Below are 18890 nucleotides of genomic sequence, written 5' to 3'. Positions count from 1 at the left end.
CAAGTCTACCCTGCCAGTCAGTCTCTCCACAGCTCAGCAGGAAAAGCTCAGTAGGAAAGCTTTGTGGCTCCTAAAGTGTCCTATAATTGTCTTTTATTTTCTTAAAAAAAAAATACTGTTTGAGAACTCATCAACAGGTTTACTAATCTAGACGCTCCCATACCCTTTCTGCTGGATTTCCTGCAATAGGTGTCATTCAGTGTTGAGGAACCTAATCCCCCACTGCTCTGCCATTTTATTATACATCCAAACCACCTTGTGAGGAAATCAGAGAGGGACGATTCATAAATCTAGTTCTAGTGTGTGAATCCCACTTACAGGATCTTGCATGATACAGGCCAAGGACCTCTCATAAAACTCTACCACTGATCTGGGCCCTTTCACACCATGGCATCTATTCAGCTGTTAGCACTGTTTATCTCGTATTTGCCTGATTTCCCCAAAGCAAGATCATGTAACCATCATTGCATTTTTAAATGTTGGTCTTTTTGATTCTTAGTACTAACTCTAGGACAAAAACTCTCCAGATAAAACATACCAGCTTCATCTAGCCAGAAAAACCTCACTCAAGTATCTGTAATTGTAAGCTTTTGCCTCCATTCTATGCAGTGACTCCTGCCATCACTCAAACCTTTCCTCACTGTTCAGCAACATGTACCCCTTACATAACACACCACCCTTATATCATATTTATATCATTGCCTCTGTGATCAGAAGACTGTGACAAGGAACAGAAATGCCAAATTAATTGCCTTCTAGAATCCTGAAGTTGGCAACTGTACATGGCTAGGTGGTTATCAGGGCTGGCCTCAGGACCAGCAGGGCTCTCATACCAGACAGCTGCAGCAACTGCAACTGCAGCTATGGTGAGTTAGACACTTGTGGCGCTGTGTCACTACCAACTACTTCTGGAAGTCCAATTTTTGGCCAAACAATCCCAGGGTAGGGCAAGCAAGCCCACACTCTGCTTGCCACACTGCCCTCCCAGGCTACCAAGATGCTGGCTGCAGCAGCGGGAGATCCTCCCACTGCCCCAGTGCTGGGCCCCCCTGGATAGCGGGGCCCAATGGTTGGCAACCTTCAGTCTCGAAAGACTATGGTATAAGCCTACAGCACCCGGTATTCCCAGGCGGTCTCCCATCCAAGTACTAACCAGGCCTGACCCTGCTTAGCTTCCGAGATCAGACAAGATCGGGAGCAGGGCCCAATGTCACTACATAGGCCACATTGCCACAAGGCCAGCACTGGTGGTTATCTGTTGTTTTCTAGATCCCCATTCACTGTTTCCATATAGACTCAATTTGCATCAAAACTAACCAGAGACTTAAAGGCCCAAATCCTAAACAACTTTCCAGCACTGGCATAGCTGGGCTAGTGGGGCATGCACTGTACCCTGGAGTTGGGTGGCAGTCACAGAGGCCTCTTCAAAGTAGGGGAATGTTTGTTCCCTTACCTCGCAGCTGCAGTGCCCTTACCTCAGTGCTGGAAAGTGGGTTAGGATTGCACCCAAAGTTGTGTAACAAGATAAAGGTTGTGTTGCTTGGCAAAGGAATACTCTTCAAAGGCTCCATGGACAAACTGCAGACCTCCACTGCAAGCAATACTTGAGGACAGTGGGATAAGCCCATCCACCCTACTGAAAATACTCTGGATTCTTTGTCATGGTAAACTCTCTTGTTATCATTTCCATGGCTCTCACACTTCACTGTTTTATCTCTGCATCTGTGAAAGATTATTTCCTGATTGGAACTGAAACACTGTAGAAAGGTAGTTAGGCATTTGTGTAAAACTGGCCTGAGTTAGGATTTGAACTCGTCCCCAGGCTCAAAGCCAACACCAACAGCAGAGCTACATGTACTAAGCAATGTAATAATGTGCCTCCTCCCTATAATACCCAGTGAAATGATAGCAGTCCATACTATGCTACTTTTAATGTATTTGCTATCAAATGCATGATCCTAATCTGTAAGCCTCAACATTCTTGATAGCCAGAAAACCCCTGCTCACTGTGCAATGGGGCATTTTTTTTCAAGTGGCACTCCTCTTATATTCAGGGGGAGAGCACCTGTCCATCCCAGCATAGCTGCTTTTCTAGGGGCTGGTTGATGGTGATTCTTCTGCATCATTTTAGATTGTACACCCTTTGGGGATAGGGAATATTTATTTGTTTAGCTATGTATAGTACTTTATGAACTGTTTTGTCAAAAAGCAGTATATACAGAGTCTTAATATGCCGGATCCCAAAGGATCTCCTCTATGGAGAACTCGTGCAAGGAAAGCGCCCTACAGGTAGACCACAGCTGCGATACAAGGACATCTGCAAGAGGGATCTGAAGGCCTTAGGAGTGGACCTCAACAAGTGGGAAATTCTGGCCTCTGAGTGGCCCGCGTGGAGGCAGGCTGTGCAGCATGGCCTTTCCCAGTTTGAAGAGACACTTGGCCAACAGTCTGAGGCTAAGAGGCAAAGAAGGAAGGCCCATAGCCAGGGAGGCAGACCAGGGACAGACTGCACTTGCTCCCAGTGTGGAAGGGATTGTCACTCCCGAATTGGCCTTTTTAGCCACACTAGACGCTGTTCCAGAACCACCTTTCAGAGCGCGATACCATAGTCTTTCGAGACTGAAGGTTGCCAACAACAATAATAATAATTCATTTAAAATGTAGGGGGGGGGAGCATAGAGGGGAAAAATGTCCCCTGTGAAAGTTGGGGAGGAGAATCACAGTACAGTGTTTGCTTCAACCTGGAAGTATCCTGCCCTGAGAAGGGCAAAGCCTCAGAAGAAAACTCCCTCCCATTTTGGCAGGCAAGTACTGCTGAGATTTCTGCAGACCCAAGAAGTCTGCCGAGGGATGGCTGGCAGCATGCAACGTGTGCTCCAAAGAAAGCCCTGGATCATGACAATTGTGTGGTCACAAATCCCATGTGAGTTGAAACCCATGGATGTGACTTATGAATGTATTTAACCCTGGAATAACTGCACATCTAGTCTGGGCCTGAGACATGGTCAATGGTAACAATTAATACAGTGGTTTCAGTGTATTTGTCTAATCCTCTGGGATCCTGCAGTGCTCTGTCCTCAGCTGCCTATATTTCCTTCTAAACCTTTTTTCTTTGAGCATGTCATTTCTCACAGTTTCCACTACTACATGTAAGAAAGCAGCAGAAAATAAGGTATGGAAGTAATCTTTTTGACATTGTGCCCTGGACATTCCGCAAAGTTCCAGTTGAGTGCAGTGAAGACAGAACTCATAACATTTCCACGCAAACTTTCTTCTCTCCCACGTTTATCTCAGATACTCCTTCATCTCATTGGCTTACAACTTTGGAATCATATTTTGCCTCCTCTCTTTCTGTCCCTTCATTCAGGCAGTCACCAAATCCTACAGTTTCTTCACTTTTCTCTTTTCCAAACTTTGTCCTTCTCTCTCTCAGTGCCAACTAATAAAGTGCTTATCCATGCTGTTGACATCTCTTGTCTAGACGATTGTCACCTTCTCCTTGTTAGCCTTCCATCCAGCCATGTCTCCCCTCTTCATACAATTCACAACGAATGTGCTAAAATAATCTTTCTTTTCTGTCACGTCTATGTTTGCTTCATGGTCTTCATCTCTCTGTGGTCCCTACATTGATTTTAAGATTCTAGTTCTTACTTTTTAAAATGCCCCACTTATCTTTCCTGACTGTATCTTTTTCTTGCTTTCTCTTTAACCCTTTGTCACTGTCTTCATTGTACACAATGGCCCAAATCCTTTCCAGCACTGGCATAGCTGTGCCAGTGGAGCGTGTGCTGCATCCTGCAGTTGGGTGGCAGTTATGGAGATCTCCTTAAGGTAAGAGAATATTTGTTCACTTACCTCAGAGCTGAATTGCATTTATACTGGTGCTGGAAAGTTGGTTAGGATTCTGCCCAAAGTGTCTTGTTCCATGCCTGGAACAACAGTGTCCTGTCTGTTTAGAAAGCTGCTTCCTTGCCCTCCCTCCCTCCCTCCCTCATTCTTTTACCAAAGCTTTCCCAAACTTCCACAGTTTTATCTTTTCTGCTATTTGATTTCCCAGTTCAGGACCTCACTCTCCCAGTATTTTGTCCAATATAGACTTGTGTTAAGTTTCTAGGCCAATGATGGCAAACCTTTTGGGCTCAGCCTGTCAAAAATTCAGAAAATGCCTAACTTGACTCACCTGTCTTGTCATACACACACACACCCCAAACAAAAGAGAAGCAATTATTTGCATATCCATTTATTTTAAAGAATACCGTCCAATCATGTGTGCTGCTATGTGTGATATAAAGAAAAGTCAAATGATTACAAAAGTGAAATAAGAGTAAAACAAACTCAGTTGTTGTCAGGGCTTGGTGGATGCTGGCGTGTCACCCAAAAGGTAGTGGTGTGTCATCTTTGATACACATGTTATTGGTTCACCATCATTTGTCAAGGCTAAACTACATGCCATATTAAACCTGGTTTTGAGTGTGGGAAGTGGGTCAGAGCAGTCCTCTTTACATTAAAACAAACAAAAAATCAACTGCAGGGAGACCAATCTAGCTTGGAACTGTGGCACACAGTAGGTGTATGGGGGTGGGGGTGGTTAATTCTCCCCCCAATCTACTTATGCACCAAAACCCACCTTCCAAAATGGCTATTGACTCCCAAAGGGACTCTTTGTTGCAATACAAGCCCCATATTTTTTTACAAATTACAAATTGAGGTTCAAGAAAAGGTTGTATTGTGTTTTCTACACTGCATAGCACACTATTGGCACTGTTACTAGCAGCTGGTAAGCTGTTAGGTGGAGGAGAATGTCATACTGTTACATGATAGAAGAGTCAAAGAAGTACGGTAATTGTGGAAAAGGAAAAATCAGGACAGTGGAAAGCTCTTACTGGCCGGATGCTGCTCAGGGGCTTGCAGTTAATAGAAGTGTATCAACAGACCAAGATGGTTTATGTCTGCTAGTACAGTCCTGTTCAAATAAGGAAGAGAAAGTGGAGAGATGATATAAGGCTGGCATCGATAAGGAAAATATTGTTGGAGAAAAAAACTAAAAGAAGCATAAACAACAGAAAAGCAAACAGAACATAAAAAGAAGAGGGAAAACAGAGGAGGGCGGGAGAGAGCGAGGTGGGGGAGAAAGACTGTATTTTCTATAATTATTGTGGATTGGCTCGGATTAAGGGCAACTAGCTATCTCTTGGTTTTTCCTTTTTATATAACAACTAATCTCCTTCTAATCAGTTATTATTAAATTATATTCCATTTTTAATTCATTCACAGATCACTGGTGGCACAATTTGGACATCTGGACAGATAATTGAATAGGGATAATTTATGTAAATGAGGAACAGTTGTGTACAGAGGTGGGGGAGGGGAGAGTCCAATTTCTGCAAGGCCAGTGACCTAATCAGGAATCTCTGAGAGCGGCCAGTGCTCCCTGGCAGGACACAGCAGGTGCAAAGTCAAAATGGCCAGTGCCTTCAGAGAGATGGAGGGAGGCAGTGGCACTAGAGGCAGCTTTGTCTAGAGCAGAATGCCTCATTGCTCTAAATGCCAGCCTGCTCCCTGGAGGAAAGGTGGTCTTTTCCATAGGGGGAAAAAGTGCAATAATTTGCATCACAGGGCAAATAATTCAACTTTTTTTCATTAGGAAAACAGTATTTGTTCTTTAGCTCATGACATTCCTTAAAGTGACTCCTCAGAACATATAAGGGTTGGGTCAGTCTTGGCATATGGAACCCCATCCTCCTATCTGAGGGATTTGAACACAAGGTCCCCTACTGCAGCTGGACATACCATTGATTCTGATAACAACATAATTGTATGCATGTTTACTCAGATCCACTGTGTTCAGTAGGGCTTACGCTCAGAAAAGTTTATAGGACTGCAGCTTTAGTTACAGTTATTTTTCATTTCAGCCAAATTGTGTGAGATCTGTCAAACCCAATCATTTGAAGGTTCCAATACATTCTGGGTAATTTCTCAAGCTTGTGAAAAACACAGCAGGCCTGGATGAGCAGGCCAAATGTGGGGACCCTTGAAATAGACTTGTCTTTCACCAGCGGGAACTAATCTCATAAAGGGACAAAACCAAGTATGAAACCCCTAAACATCTGTTTATCCATCCACTGGCCTTCTGCATTTGCAAACACAGCTAGTTACCCTAATTATCATTTATCCTCTAACCAGCATAATATCAGTACAAACTGTTTCAGCATGCAGAATCCAGGTGTCAAATACTGTAGTCTGAAGGTGCTTAACCAACTGGTTATACATTACTTTGATGGTACAGAACAGCAGTCACAATGGTTATAGTTTGTCCTGGGATGATCTGATTGTTTCCTTTTAATCTAGACCAGGGGTGTCCAAAGTGAATGCAAGACATTCATTCATTCATATAAGTTCATCTTTAATATATGCATTTATGTAAACTTATGTAAATTTATTCAAATTTTAAATGTAAATTAAATCTCCCCCCCCCGGCACCCGACACAGTGTCAGAAAGATGATGTGGCCCTCCTGCCAAAATTTACATAAGTTTACATAAATGAATATATTAAAGATGAACTTATATGAATGAATGAATGTCTTGCAATAGCTCAAGGCCTATAAAAGGCCTTGCACAAAGCAAGACTGGCCTTTCCTTTGCTGCCGCTACTGCATCACAGACGTGAAACAGCAAGCAGTGGAGGGAGCCCTCATTCCACTGCTCACGTGAGAGGTCAAACAGTTGCCCTCACACTGAGAGAAGCTGTGTCGGGCCAGTGCAGGCACCAACAAATCTCCAGAGGGCCAGAGGTTCATTGGAGACTGGGGACTCCCTGAGGGCCGCATTGAGAGCCCTTGAGGGCCGCAAGTGGCCCCAGGGCTGGGGTTTGGGCACCCCTGATCTAGACAGACATTTGGTGAAAATATACAGTTCCTGCATCAAACTGACAATCTCTGCTTAGAAGGCAACTCAGTCCAACATGCAAAGAGCCAAGAGTTTCTGGGCCCTCTTTCCAGCCATATCATTATCTCATGGTGTGACAGCCCCCTATTTCTCCTCACACTTCTCAAAGGAACAAACACTGTCCCCCTATTTCTCCTCATACTTCTCAAAGGAACAACACTGTTCAGGGTGTATCAGGGTGTAAAATGCTCTAGTTATTCTGTATTGACCAATGTCAGAGGACATTAAGAAGCATGGACCTTAGTCACATGATAATTTTTAAATGGTATGAAGTCACACAAATTGACTGGGAAGGGAGGTGAGATTCTGGTCTGGCCTTCCAAATGTTCCACTATACATGAGAAACTTAACTTACTATATGATGTGAAATTTTCAACACTTTGACCATTCCCAAGAATTACTCCAGAGCAGGACACACGTTAGTTTATGCAACTTTTCTGCATTAAAAAGTTCGGTGAATCAGCTGGTTCAGCTTGAAGGATCTTTCTGTATCCTACAGAACATTAATGATAAGGGTTGGGGGAGAGAATGCTTCTTTAATAGACAGTGTGATAGAAGTATATAAGTTCATTCTTATTGGAGAATATATTTTGGAGTGTAAGACTGTACATATCATTTCAGTGTCTATAATAAGCCCCCTTCTGTGCCAATGGGAGCTTTTTCTTCCAGGGTAAATACCCCTGGGGGAGCAAGATCCAGATGAGGACTGTGGTGGAGACCAAGTTAAATCCCTGTTCTCCATGTTGCTGTCCCAATCTTCATGGGGCCAATCCAGGTGCTGTTAAATTAAAAAAAAAATGTTGAGCATGTACTTCACACAACATATCATTCAATCCTCAAAATTATGGTATAGGAATAACTCCATAGACATATTCAGTAGTCAAATCCATTCCCAGCTTTCAGCCTGACATGTTTTGCAAACGTCTAAGCAATAATCACAGCAGGCAGGCCAAATTTTGCTTGCCAGATATGAAACGGAAATAGCACTTAGGAGGCTCTCCTTGCCATCAAAATGATTTCATATTTGTTACTATGACTGGAAAGCAGCAGAAGAGTTAAGAGTCAAATATACTTCCAATATATGTTTCACAGACTCTAGCTTGGAAGATCTAAACATATGTACAAGGCAGAGATTGCATCCTTGCTGACAATGAGATGGCAGGCTTAAATCAGTCTTAATACGTCCCCAAAGTTTGCATAATTGCAAATTTGCAGCAATATTCATTGCAGATATTAGCATCAGCTCAGTTCATACAGAAAATGACTTTGTAGGAAGTCACACATGCAGGCCATTTGTTTTGGGTTTGCAAGCCAAGTCATTAAGTTTGCTCATGGTTTTTTGACCTGGGATAGCTATTTCAGTTGTGACAAAGGGACCTCAGGACTCCCCTCCGCCTGGGCACATTAGAAAGGGATCACTGTATCTTTAGACAGCGAATACCAGTGTAGACTAGAAACTATGACGACATTTCATTTTGCTGTCTTTCTCTATTTTCTCCTTACCAACAGCTCCAACTGCACAGGTATGTTTGACAAGCCATTTGCTCAAAGAGGTTGCAGCAAATCACAACCCATCCTCAAGGGTTTGCAGTGCCATCTATAGCTAAAAGTTGCCCAACGTGTGTAGAGAGCCAGGCCCAGGCTATTTAGTTTTACAAATAATAACTAGCAGCTTCCATGCTGTCCATTACTAATTCAGGGAGAAGACAAGTATTTTAGGAACTGATAAAAAAAAAAATACAGAGCTGAGTGTCACCAGCATATTGATGTCATCACTTTGAATTATCTCTCCCAATGGCAGTAAATTTTAAATAGTATTCGGGACAAAGTAATTTCCAACCGAGTGTGCAACCATTTTCCAGCACTACCGCCTCCTAAACAGAAGTAGAACCTGGGCCTCCTGGCATCTGAGGCAGCCTGCCAAATGCTCCCCTTCTTTACCTGTGTCAGCCTCTGTTCCTTCCATTCCCTGGATTGGATAAGAAAGAAGAGTATGGAGTGGAAAGCAAATGTTGAGGAGGGTGGCAACTAAAGTGTCTCTGGCCTACCACTCTCCTCTCCTGCATACCTAAGAGCATAAGAACTTAAGAACAGCCCCACTGGATCAGGCCATAGGCCCATCTAGTCCAGCTTCCTGTATCTCACAGCGGCCCACCAAATGCCCCAGGGAGCACACCAGATAACAAGAGACCTCATTCTGGTGCCCTCCCTTGTATCTGGCATTCTGACATAGCCCATTTCTAAAATCAGGAGGTTGCACATACACTTCATGGCTTGTAACCCGTAATGGATTTTTCCTCCAGAAACTTGTCCAATCCCCTTTTTAAAGGCATCTAGGCCAGATTCCATCACCACATCCTGTGGCAAGGAGTTCCACAGACCACATGCTGAGTAAAGAAATATTTACGTACTTTCCCTTCTGCTCTGTCCCCTTCTTATACAATCCAGGGAGTGGGGGGGGGGCAAGGAGGAGCAGTCGAGGTGAGTGGGTGAACAAAGGTGGGCACCCTCTGACATTCTGCTGCCACCTCAATTTGCCTCGTGAATGGACTGGCCCACCACTCTTCTGACTCTCCTTATTTGCGGGTTCAGCTCCTGCAGATTTGACACAGCATAGGTGTCTACCTGTGCAGGAGCTTCACCTGACCTCTGCGATGTGACCAGAACTTCACACTTCTGGTCATGCCTGGGGGGTGTTTTGAGATGTAAGGAGGCTGGCCATGACTCCCCAGGCATCTCGGAGGCATTGGAAAGGTATTTCCAGTTTTCTGCCTCCCTGTACGTTAGAACACCTCCTAGATGTGATGGGAAGGCACGTCCAGGGGTTCCATTAAGGGCTTTCCACAGACCCCAGTATCAGTGGAAATCAATATCTGTGGGAGGTTTGTGGAAACTAAGGGCCCACTGTAGAACTATTGCATAGCAGTGCCTGCTGTTCTACCAAATCTCACAACCTTTTCAGAAGAAGCTGATGATCAGTTGTAGTTAGCCCTGCAGAGACATCCAGTAACACCAACAGAGTTATATTTCAGCTGATGATTTCTAGACAAAGATTGAGAATCAGGTCAACGAAAGCAGTCTTAAACACTGGCCTGAAGCCTTTCTAAAATTGATCTAGACCCCTAGTTCCCAAACTTTTGAACACCCAGACCCACTTTTAAAATGACACCCTATTGGGACCCATCTAGCTTCACAAGAAAAATGTTTCATTTTGCAGCTGCTCAAGTGTCTGTTTTTATCCTTTTCAGTATGGTGGGGGGAGGACTTTGGGAGACCTTTTCACTATGGTGGGGGGGTGAGGGGGAGCATTTGTTGAGCTCCACAATAATCAAATCAGGACCATTCTGGTGGCCTTTCAAACAAGGGCTGCAATCCTATACATGCTTTCCTGAGAGTAAGCACCATTGAAACAATGGGAATTACTTCTGAGTAGCTAGGCATAGAATAGTGCTGCAAATACAGGTGCAACCTATTTATCCACAGATTTTTTTATCTGCAGATTTGTCTCAATGAGGTGGGGGAACTGAAAGTCACACACACCTTCGCCTCCTTTGCTGGCCTCTGCTCCATTTCCAGGCAGCCCAAAACACTGCAAAAAGGCTCTGCCTTGCCCAGGCAGGGAAATAGCCCTGGAGCCATGGAAGAGGTTCCCCTTGCCAAGGAACAGTAACACCCTTGGAGCCCCTGACCCAGCAAAGAGGCTGAGAAGGGGAAGAGGGGCAGAAAACCTCTGTAGCCAGAACACTGCAGCAAGGTGGAGCTCTCTCTCACTCACACACACACACAGGGGCAGGTGTGGTAGCAACAGAGAGGATTGCCTTAAAAAACCCAGAGAGTGTTTGCCCAATCCCCCCCCCCCCATGGTGCAGGCTCTCCTGCTCCAGCCTATGGAAGCAAAACAGCCCAGCAGGGCTACAATCCTCTCCACACTTTCCTGGGAGTAAGCCCCATTGACTACAATGGGGCTTACTCCTGAGTAGAAACACATAGGACTGGACTCTTAAAAGCTCAGCATCCCACCTGTAAAAGAAGCAGGGACCGTTGGCAAAGGAGGGCTGAGGTAGGAGGGGAGGGGACTGATAATAGCTGCCTTAGTTTCCTTCCATCTGGAAGTGTCAGGCTGCAGGACTGTATTTGCATAACTCTATGGAATTTAGCACAGCGTGTTTTTTTTGTTAATCGTGCTGAGTCATGGAACGGAACTAACAGGAATAAATAGGCACCACCTGTATATTATAGCATAGTGCTTCTTAAGGTTTGATCTCTTGAAGACTACTATCTGGCTTAATCTTTGAGGACTACAACTTTTTTTTCAGTCTTGCAACTTTTAGGTAGGAATAACTTGATGCTATTCAGTTTCCTAGAACATAAGAACAGCCGCACTGGATCGGGCCATAGGCCCATCTAGTCCAGCTTCCTGTATCTCACAGCGGCCCACCAAATGCCCCAGGGAGCACACCACTAGCTTTCTTTAAAGTTTCCACTGCAACCACTAATTGGGATTGATTGACCCTTTGTTTTAAAAAGTACACTGAAATGTGGCTTTCCTCTTCAGCATGCAGTGAAAACTTTTAGGAAACGTTTTCCTTCATTTTATTGTGGTTCTAGAGACCACCTATTATTACATCAGCGAACAATGGGGTTTTCCAGACTGGGGTTTAGGAACCATTGTGGTAGTATGTTCTCTGAAAGGTGCCCCCAACAGCATAATTTCAAGCTTGCTAGATTTTAGACTGTACCACCTGCATGGGTGGTGCCAAAGGGGCCTACAGTGACAAATGCCTCTCAAACTGTTCTACTCACTTTACTCTCCCACCTGCCTACTGGTAGAGGAGCCTGACTGAGTGCAATCAGCAACCATGCTGTTTGCTTTCACTGCAATCAGGTGGAACTTAGGTGGAACTAGATGGCTTATGATTCTCTATGATTCTCCAACTCTTATGATTCTATGAGCAAATGGCCCACAATCTTTGCTGATAAAGGGCTTGGTACATCCTATCTCAGCTCTCAACAGTCAGGGTGGCTTCCTCCACCCACTGCCAAGATTCATACAGAAATATCAGCAAAGAAGCAAAACCGCTGCATCATATTGCTTGGTACATTCTGCATGAGGAGGTAAGGGAAGGCAAGGAAGAAGAATGGATGATTCAAAGGCAACAGAAGGCAGATAGGCAGAGAACAGTCTCAGCTCTTGCACATAGGTGGATTTTCCTCGGTGTTTTCAAAGCATATTTAACATTTACTTTTTCTATCTTTGCATCGCAATACTGCCTCATTTTCTGTCTCTAGATTGATACATTTTATTTATTTTTCACATTTTTATACTACTCTTCCTCCAAAGAGGAAGCTTTAACAACAACAAGCAGGCAGAAAATCAGTATCACCTTCCATCATTGCAACTTCATGGTAGGAAATCTTCCCCTGCTGAATTTCTTCTATGAAGCTATAATGTATAAGACCATTCTGGAAGGCTCCAATTATTCTCTATTCATCGTAACAAAAATCTATTCTTATTGCAACACCTGGAGGCTACAACTAAATACAAAAAAAGAGAATATTATCGTACACTAGAACAGTGGCTCCCAAACCTTTTAGCACTGGGGTCCACTTTTTAAAACACTCTGTTGGCAGGGCCTCTGAGAGGAATTTTATCAGGGGGTACAAAGCTTCTTTTGAGCCCCTTTGCAGAGGGGGGCAGGGTGTCACAGAGTGGGGGAGGGTTATGATGGGTGAGCAGAATGGGGGCAAGAAGGGGCAAAACAGGGTAGGGATGGGGGAGAGGGTGGAGACAGCTGGAAAAGTCTTTGGAGCCCAGGTCTACCCACCCATGTGGCATTAGCAGCTACATACAGTAATACGGAAAACCAAACATACTCCTAAGTCTCTCTAAAACCTTTTAAATATAGAAAATAATTGCAGAAAATTAGCATCATCATAGCAGGCTCACATTAGAATGGAAAGTGTCCAAAATTTGTTTCTGCAGCAGCTGTAGTCTTGCAGCTGTGTCCCTGAGCTCCTCTACACTCTTCATGGTAAGCAGAGAGCCACAAGCCAAAGAGTGACTGTAGCAGGCCAGTTTCCTCACAGGTAGGATACTGTGTTAAGAAGTGTCATGTATGCATTCCTCAGCCCAGCATATATAGCTTTCCAGTAGCTGCAGCCGCAAGCTTGTGGTAGTGTCCCCAGCATCCCGTGCGGGTAACAAGCCTGAGTGAATAGGAAAATGTAAGATCCCAGATAATTTCTGGGCCCCCTCCTTTAGTCCTGGACCCTCTTTTTGACCCTGGGCCCGGGTACAAATTACCCCCTTTGCCCCCCATCTCCTTGGCCCTGTCTGTTGGGACCCACCTAACTTTACAAGACTAAAAAAAAAGTTTCATTTTACCAGCAGCTCAAGCCTCTGTTTTTATCCTTTTTACTGTTATGGGGGGGGGGGGCACCTTCTGGAGTGTTTGTTGCACACCACATTCATCAGATCAGGACCATTCTTGTAGTCTTGCATTCCACTTTGACTGGCCTTTGATAAGAGCTGGGGCATGGTTGCCTACTCATGAGTAAACATGCAACTCAGTTTCACTTTCCCCTGGGACTCAATACGAGGGGGGACTTCCTTCTCAAGAGATTTGGGGGGCCTGTGTTCAGCGGGTCGGGACCATTCTTGTGGCACTGCATTCCTTCTTGGCTTGCCCTTTGGAGTGGATCAAGGCACAATCATCTACTTGTGAGTAAATGTGCACGTGTTGCTCCTTTCAGTTACCGTAGGGCTCAATATATTTTCTTTGCTTGCTATCAGCTTGTCAGTTTTGTGACCCACCAAAAATTAGGTCCTAACTCACAGTTTGGGAACCACTGCATTAGAATTTTAATGAAGGCTTGCAATCTTAAACATATATACTTGGATTTAAATTTTATTGCAGTTAGTGTAACTTATTTTTGAGTAAATATACCTTGAATTGGTGCACTACTATGAAATATAGAAATGTTTCTGTTTGGGAAAATTTGATGAAACAAAGCTTGTCTCCTCAGATTCTATTTTGTCCTTTGCTCACCCTAATTTTTGTTTTCCGATGCTGACTGTGACCACCTGCTGACCCTAAATCCTGATCTCATGCAAGAATCACAGAAACTTCATGATTGAAGTAACTTGGCCATAACTATAGAATAGGGATTTTCAAACTGGGACGTCCTGATGCCTCATTCTGAGGGCCCTGGCCTTTGCCCCCTTTAGAGGTGGAGGCAGGGAGGAGGCAGCAATGCGATCCCCAGGATTGTGTTGCTCAGGGCGCTACAGGAGCTTGGCTGTACTTTCCAGAGCCTCCTGCAGCCTCCCAGGGATGCGGGGGACCCTGTGAGACCATCTGCAGGGCTCCCCGAAGCTTAAGAAGTGAAAGTGGAGCAATCGTGTTCCACTTCCCATTTTGCTTTCTAAGCTTCGGGGAGCCCTGCGGACAGTTGTGCAGGAGGATGGAGACCGTGATCTTTCCCTATCTCAGTAGTCCATTGTCAAAGGGTTCCAGAAGTTTCTACAAAAATATATTTATCTAAATTATTTATTATTTTGATTTTAATTTCACCTTTTCCTCCAAATAAACAGAGCGCTCAAGGCAACATACAATAAGGAGAAAAAATGATAAAATGCAGAAATGGGAACCAAATACAAAATGCAAAACCATTAGAAATAATAAAGAATAGCACAATAAAAACATTAAAACATGGACTACAACCACACTGCCCTAAAACAACTAAGAACATAAGGCTAGGCAGAAAAGGAAAGTCGTCAATCTGCACAGAAAGGCTAAGAGGGAGGGGTCAATTCTTAATCACACAGGGAGGGAGTTCCATAATAAAGGTGCTGTGCTGTCATAGAGAAGTTCTCCTCTGTGTTGTGGTCAGTTTGGCCGCCAAAGTGGCATGTACTGCAGGGCCCCCCCGTTGATTTTATAGTATGGTTAGTTCACATGGGAGAAGGCAGTTCCTCAAATATCCTGATATGCTGACTGGCGTACCTGGGGGAGTCAAGGGGGCAAATACCCCAGGGTGCCACACCTGTGGGGGTGGCTCCACCATCCTCCCCCTGCCACCTTCCTCTGCCCCCTGCCAAGGTCTTTCAGGGGCTGGGGATGTCGTGCACACTCTTCCCAGTCCTCCAAAGGCCTCCTAAGGTCTTAAGCTCCATTTCTGGTTTTTGGACAAATCTGGAAATAACATAGACCTTCTGGAGGCCTCAGAAGGCCTTCTGAGGGTCAGAGGAGGCAGTACGCAGACTCCTCTGGCTCTCAGAAGGTCCCTGGATGTGACTGTAGGGAGCAGCATTCTCTTGGGGAGCTGCATTCTGCACTCCTGGCCCCAGGAGGCACAGGGGCCAGGATTGCCAGTGCCAGAGCCATATATGGCTTTAAAGGTCAAAACCAGCACCTTGAATTGGACCTGGAATCAGATCTGCAGCCACTATAGCCACAGGAGCAGTGGATAGGCTAAGTCAAATAACTTATTTCTCAAGAGTAGATGAGCTGCTGCATTCGGGATAACTTTAACTTTTAGTCAGACTTCAAGGACATCCCCACCTACAGTATGTTGCAGTAGCCAAGTTTCAAATGTCATCAAGGCATGGACCACTGTGGTCAGGTCTGATCAACTCAGATATGTCCACAGCTGGTGCACTAGCCTAAGCTGGGCAAAAACACCACCTCTGACCACCACTGTCACTTGGGCAACCAGGAGCAGCAGAGAGTTCAAAATGATCCCCAAACTGTGAGCCTACTCCTACAAAGGGAGTGCAACCCTCTTCAGAACCAGTGGCGGTCCTGGGGTTTCTGCTGCCCTGGGCCGTCCCTGTAAATGCTGTATCGTCAGACCTCTGGAGGCTACCAAAAGCACCCTACACTTGCATCTGGAGGTGTTCAGAGGGCCAGAGTGGCTGTACGTGACTTCTTCGGCCTTCTAAGGCCTTTGAAAGGCCTTAAAATATCATTTCCAGTTTTTTTGGAGAAAACTGAACATCACCCACCTATCTGGGTATCACGCACTTATGACAGTCGACTCCAAATCCTCAGATGACCTCTCCAAGTTTAATATATAGATATTAAACAACATGGGAAGGGGTATGGAACCCTAAGGTACCCCATACACCAAAAGTCAGGGTGCCAAAAAGGAGTCCTCCAATAACACCACCTGGGAACTGCTGGCCAGGACGCACTGAAACCACTGCAAAATAATGCCCCCAGGCCCAACCCAGCCAATTGTTCCATAAGAATATCATGGTTGATGATGCTGAATACTGCCAGAAGAACCACCAGGGATGGACTCCCCCACTCAAGTCTCCAGTGTATATCATCTACCAGGCAACTAGAACAGTTTCAGTCTGAAAGCCAGATTGAAAAGGATCCAGATAATCTGTTTAATTCAGAACCCTCTGGAGCTGAGATGCCACCACTTGCTCAGTTGCCTTGTCCAGAAACAGAAGGTTGGAGACTGGCCTATAATAGCCCAATACAAAGGAATCCAGGAAGGGTTTCTTCAGAAGGAGGAATATCACAGCCTGTTTTAAAACTACTAGCAACACCCTGGCTCAACAGCAGGCCAGGCTAGGACAAATATTGCAACAGGTATTTGATTACTCTTGGAGGCTGAGAAGGAACACGTTGCCCCCTGGATTTCTTCTTAGATCTGGGTCTGGTGATGCACCCATTATATTTCCAAAGAGAATAGCAGGCAGTAGCTCAGTTAATTTAATCATTAGTTCCTTTAGTACACAAAGGATTTGTGGTAGATGGATGTGCTGGGATGTTATTTTCTCCATTTATTTCCTTAGCTGTTCTTCAACAGTTATGTGTACACACTTGACTTTAATTAGCACTCATTTTGTGGATGGGGGGGGGGATTCTTAAAGAACAGGAAACCCTTACTTAAAAACATGCTTAAAGCATCTTATTTTTTTGTCCTTTAGTTTTCTTTTGGTTAAAGGTGAATTGTCACTGTATATTGAATCCAGCATAAGAACAAGCATAAGAATAAGTATATTGAATCCAACATACGAACAGCCCCACTGGATCAGGCCATAGGCCCATCTGGTCCAGCTTCCTGTATCTCACAGCAGCCCACCAAATGCCCCAGGAAGCACACCAGATAACAAGAGACCTCATCCTGGTGCCCTCCCTTGCATCTGGCACTCTGACATAGCACATTTCTAAAACTAGGAGGTTGCACATCATGGCTTGTAACCTGTAATGGATTTTTCCTCCAAAAAATGGTCCAATCCCTTTTTTAAAGGCATCTAGGCCAGATGCCATCACCACATCCTGTGGCAAGGAGTTCCACAGACCAACCACACACTGAGTAAAGAAATATTTTCTTTTGTCTGTCCTAACTCTCCCAACACTCAATTTTAGTGGATGTCCCCTGGTTCTGGTGTTATGTGAGAGTGTAAAGAGCATCTCTCTATCCACTTTATCCTTCCCGTGCATAATTTTGTTTGTCTCAATCATGTCCCCCCTCAGACGCCTCTTTTCTAGGCTGAAGAGGCCCAAATGCCATAGCCTTTTCTCATAAGGAAGGTGCCCCAGCCCAGTAATCAACCAGCACATATGTGAGGTATACATGCAGACAGTTATGTTTGTACAAAGACTTGTTTTGTGTGGGTACAGGTGTATCAATGATTCCCCCATGGCAACTACTTCATTTCAGGATTATTCACATCCTGGAAAGTGAGTTACAGTAAGTGAGGGAAGATGTGAAGGAGTTTACTTGCTTTGCAGACATAAGGAAAGTTCATTGTAACCTTACTTCAGAGACTGTATAAAGGCTCAGTCCTATCCTGTAACTCCCCACCCCATCCCACTGATGCAGCTGCACCAAAAAGGCACATGCTGCCATCCTTTGGGGAGGGGAGACCTAAGGGCAACAGGCAGTAGGTACAAAACATTTATACTAGCCTCCCAGTAAACCCTAGAACAGCCTATGGGTCTCCTCAGACATATGCCACTTTTAGGTAGCATATGTCCAAGGAACAGAAAGGTGAGGTTGCAACGTTGCTGCCTCTTGCAACAGGGTTCACAGAATGGCCATCAATGGGGCACGCTGTGTGCTCCTTGATCAGCCATTTTCTGATAGCTGACTGGGTTGTAATGGGTTTTGCATGGTAGTCCAGCACACCATAGAATTGACCTATAAGACTTCCTTTAAAGACAGGAGCACCTGAATTAGGGACAATAGCATCACTTTTACAAATAATTCTCAGGGCATAACACCACACAATATTTTAGCACTACAAACATCCAGCTTTCAGATTGGTACTATATCTCAGTCTGCTTTAAAAAAAAAAAAAGCATTTGGCTGAACAACAAATTCACCAATTAACTTGATAGATCATTAACCAAGAACCAAATTGGTTGCATGTACTGAATGGATAGAGAAGGGCTGCAATCCTCAAATTGCATATTCTAAACTAATGATGTTCAGTTAGCGAGTACTCCAGAGTAAGATGTTAGCTGACTGAAGCCTCAAGCATTGACAGTAAATGCTCCAAGGGGCACTGATATGCATGTAGGACAGAATCTAGTACTGCTATAATGAAAAGGTCACAGCATTTCTAAAGAAGTGGCTTAAATAAAACAATAAAAAATTCAGATCATCTTAGTACAGTTTATCAACTTTATTCTTTTCTCCCCATCTACTTCCTTCCTTTTTTCTCTGCTGCTCCCCAACAGAGTTTTTCTCATCTTCTTGACTGCTACCTCCCCAGAGGAATAAAACTTTGAACCAGTTTGAAAAGTTCCTGAACTCAACAGACAGATAATGGCATAGTTCTCAGAATGACTTGGATCTTTTTCACCCTATTGGTGAAGCCTCAAAACATTGGGGTTGGTTGCTACCAACACTCTGGTGGACAGAGGCAGCAGAAAAAACAAGTGGTACAAGAAATCCTGGTTTAGAGGCACCACCAATA

General features: G+C 44.5%; 1 protein-coding gene across 1 annotated transcript in view; it reads right to left on the bottom strand.

The window, feature by feature from the left end:
- Nucleotides 1-6631: 6631 nt before the first annotated feature.
- Nucleotides 6632-18890, bottom strand: part of LIN52 (lin-52 DREAM MuvB core complex component) — a 103914-nt gene continuing 91655 nt past the window's right edge. Inside the window, exon 7 of the transcript XR_010793547.1 lies at nt 6632-7724. The gene's annotated coding sequence lies outside the window, so the exon portion shown is untranslated. The remainder of the gene's footprint in view (nt 7725-18890) is intronic.

This window comes from Tiliqua scincoides, chromosome 1 (assembly GCF_035046505.1).
Source record: "Tiliqua scincoides isolate rTilSci1 chromosome 1, rTilSci1.hap2, whole genome shotgun sequence".
NCBI lineage: Eukaryota > Metazoa > Chordata > Lepidosauria > Squamata > Scincidae > Tiliqua > Tiliqua scincoides.
This window is presented reverse-complemented; position numbering and strand designations above follow the sequence as displayed.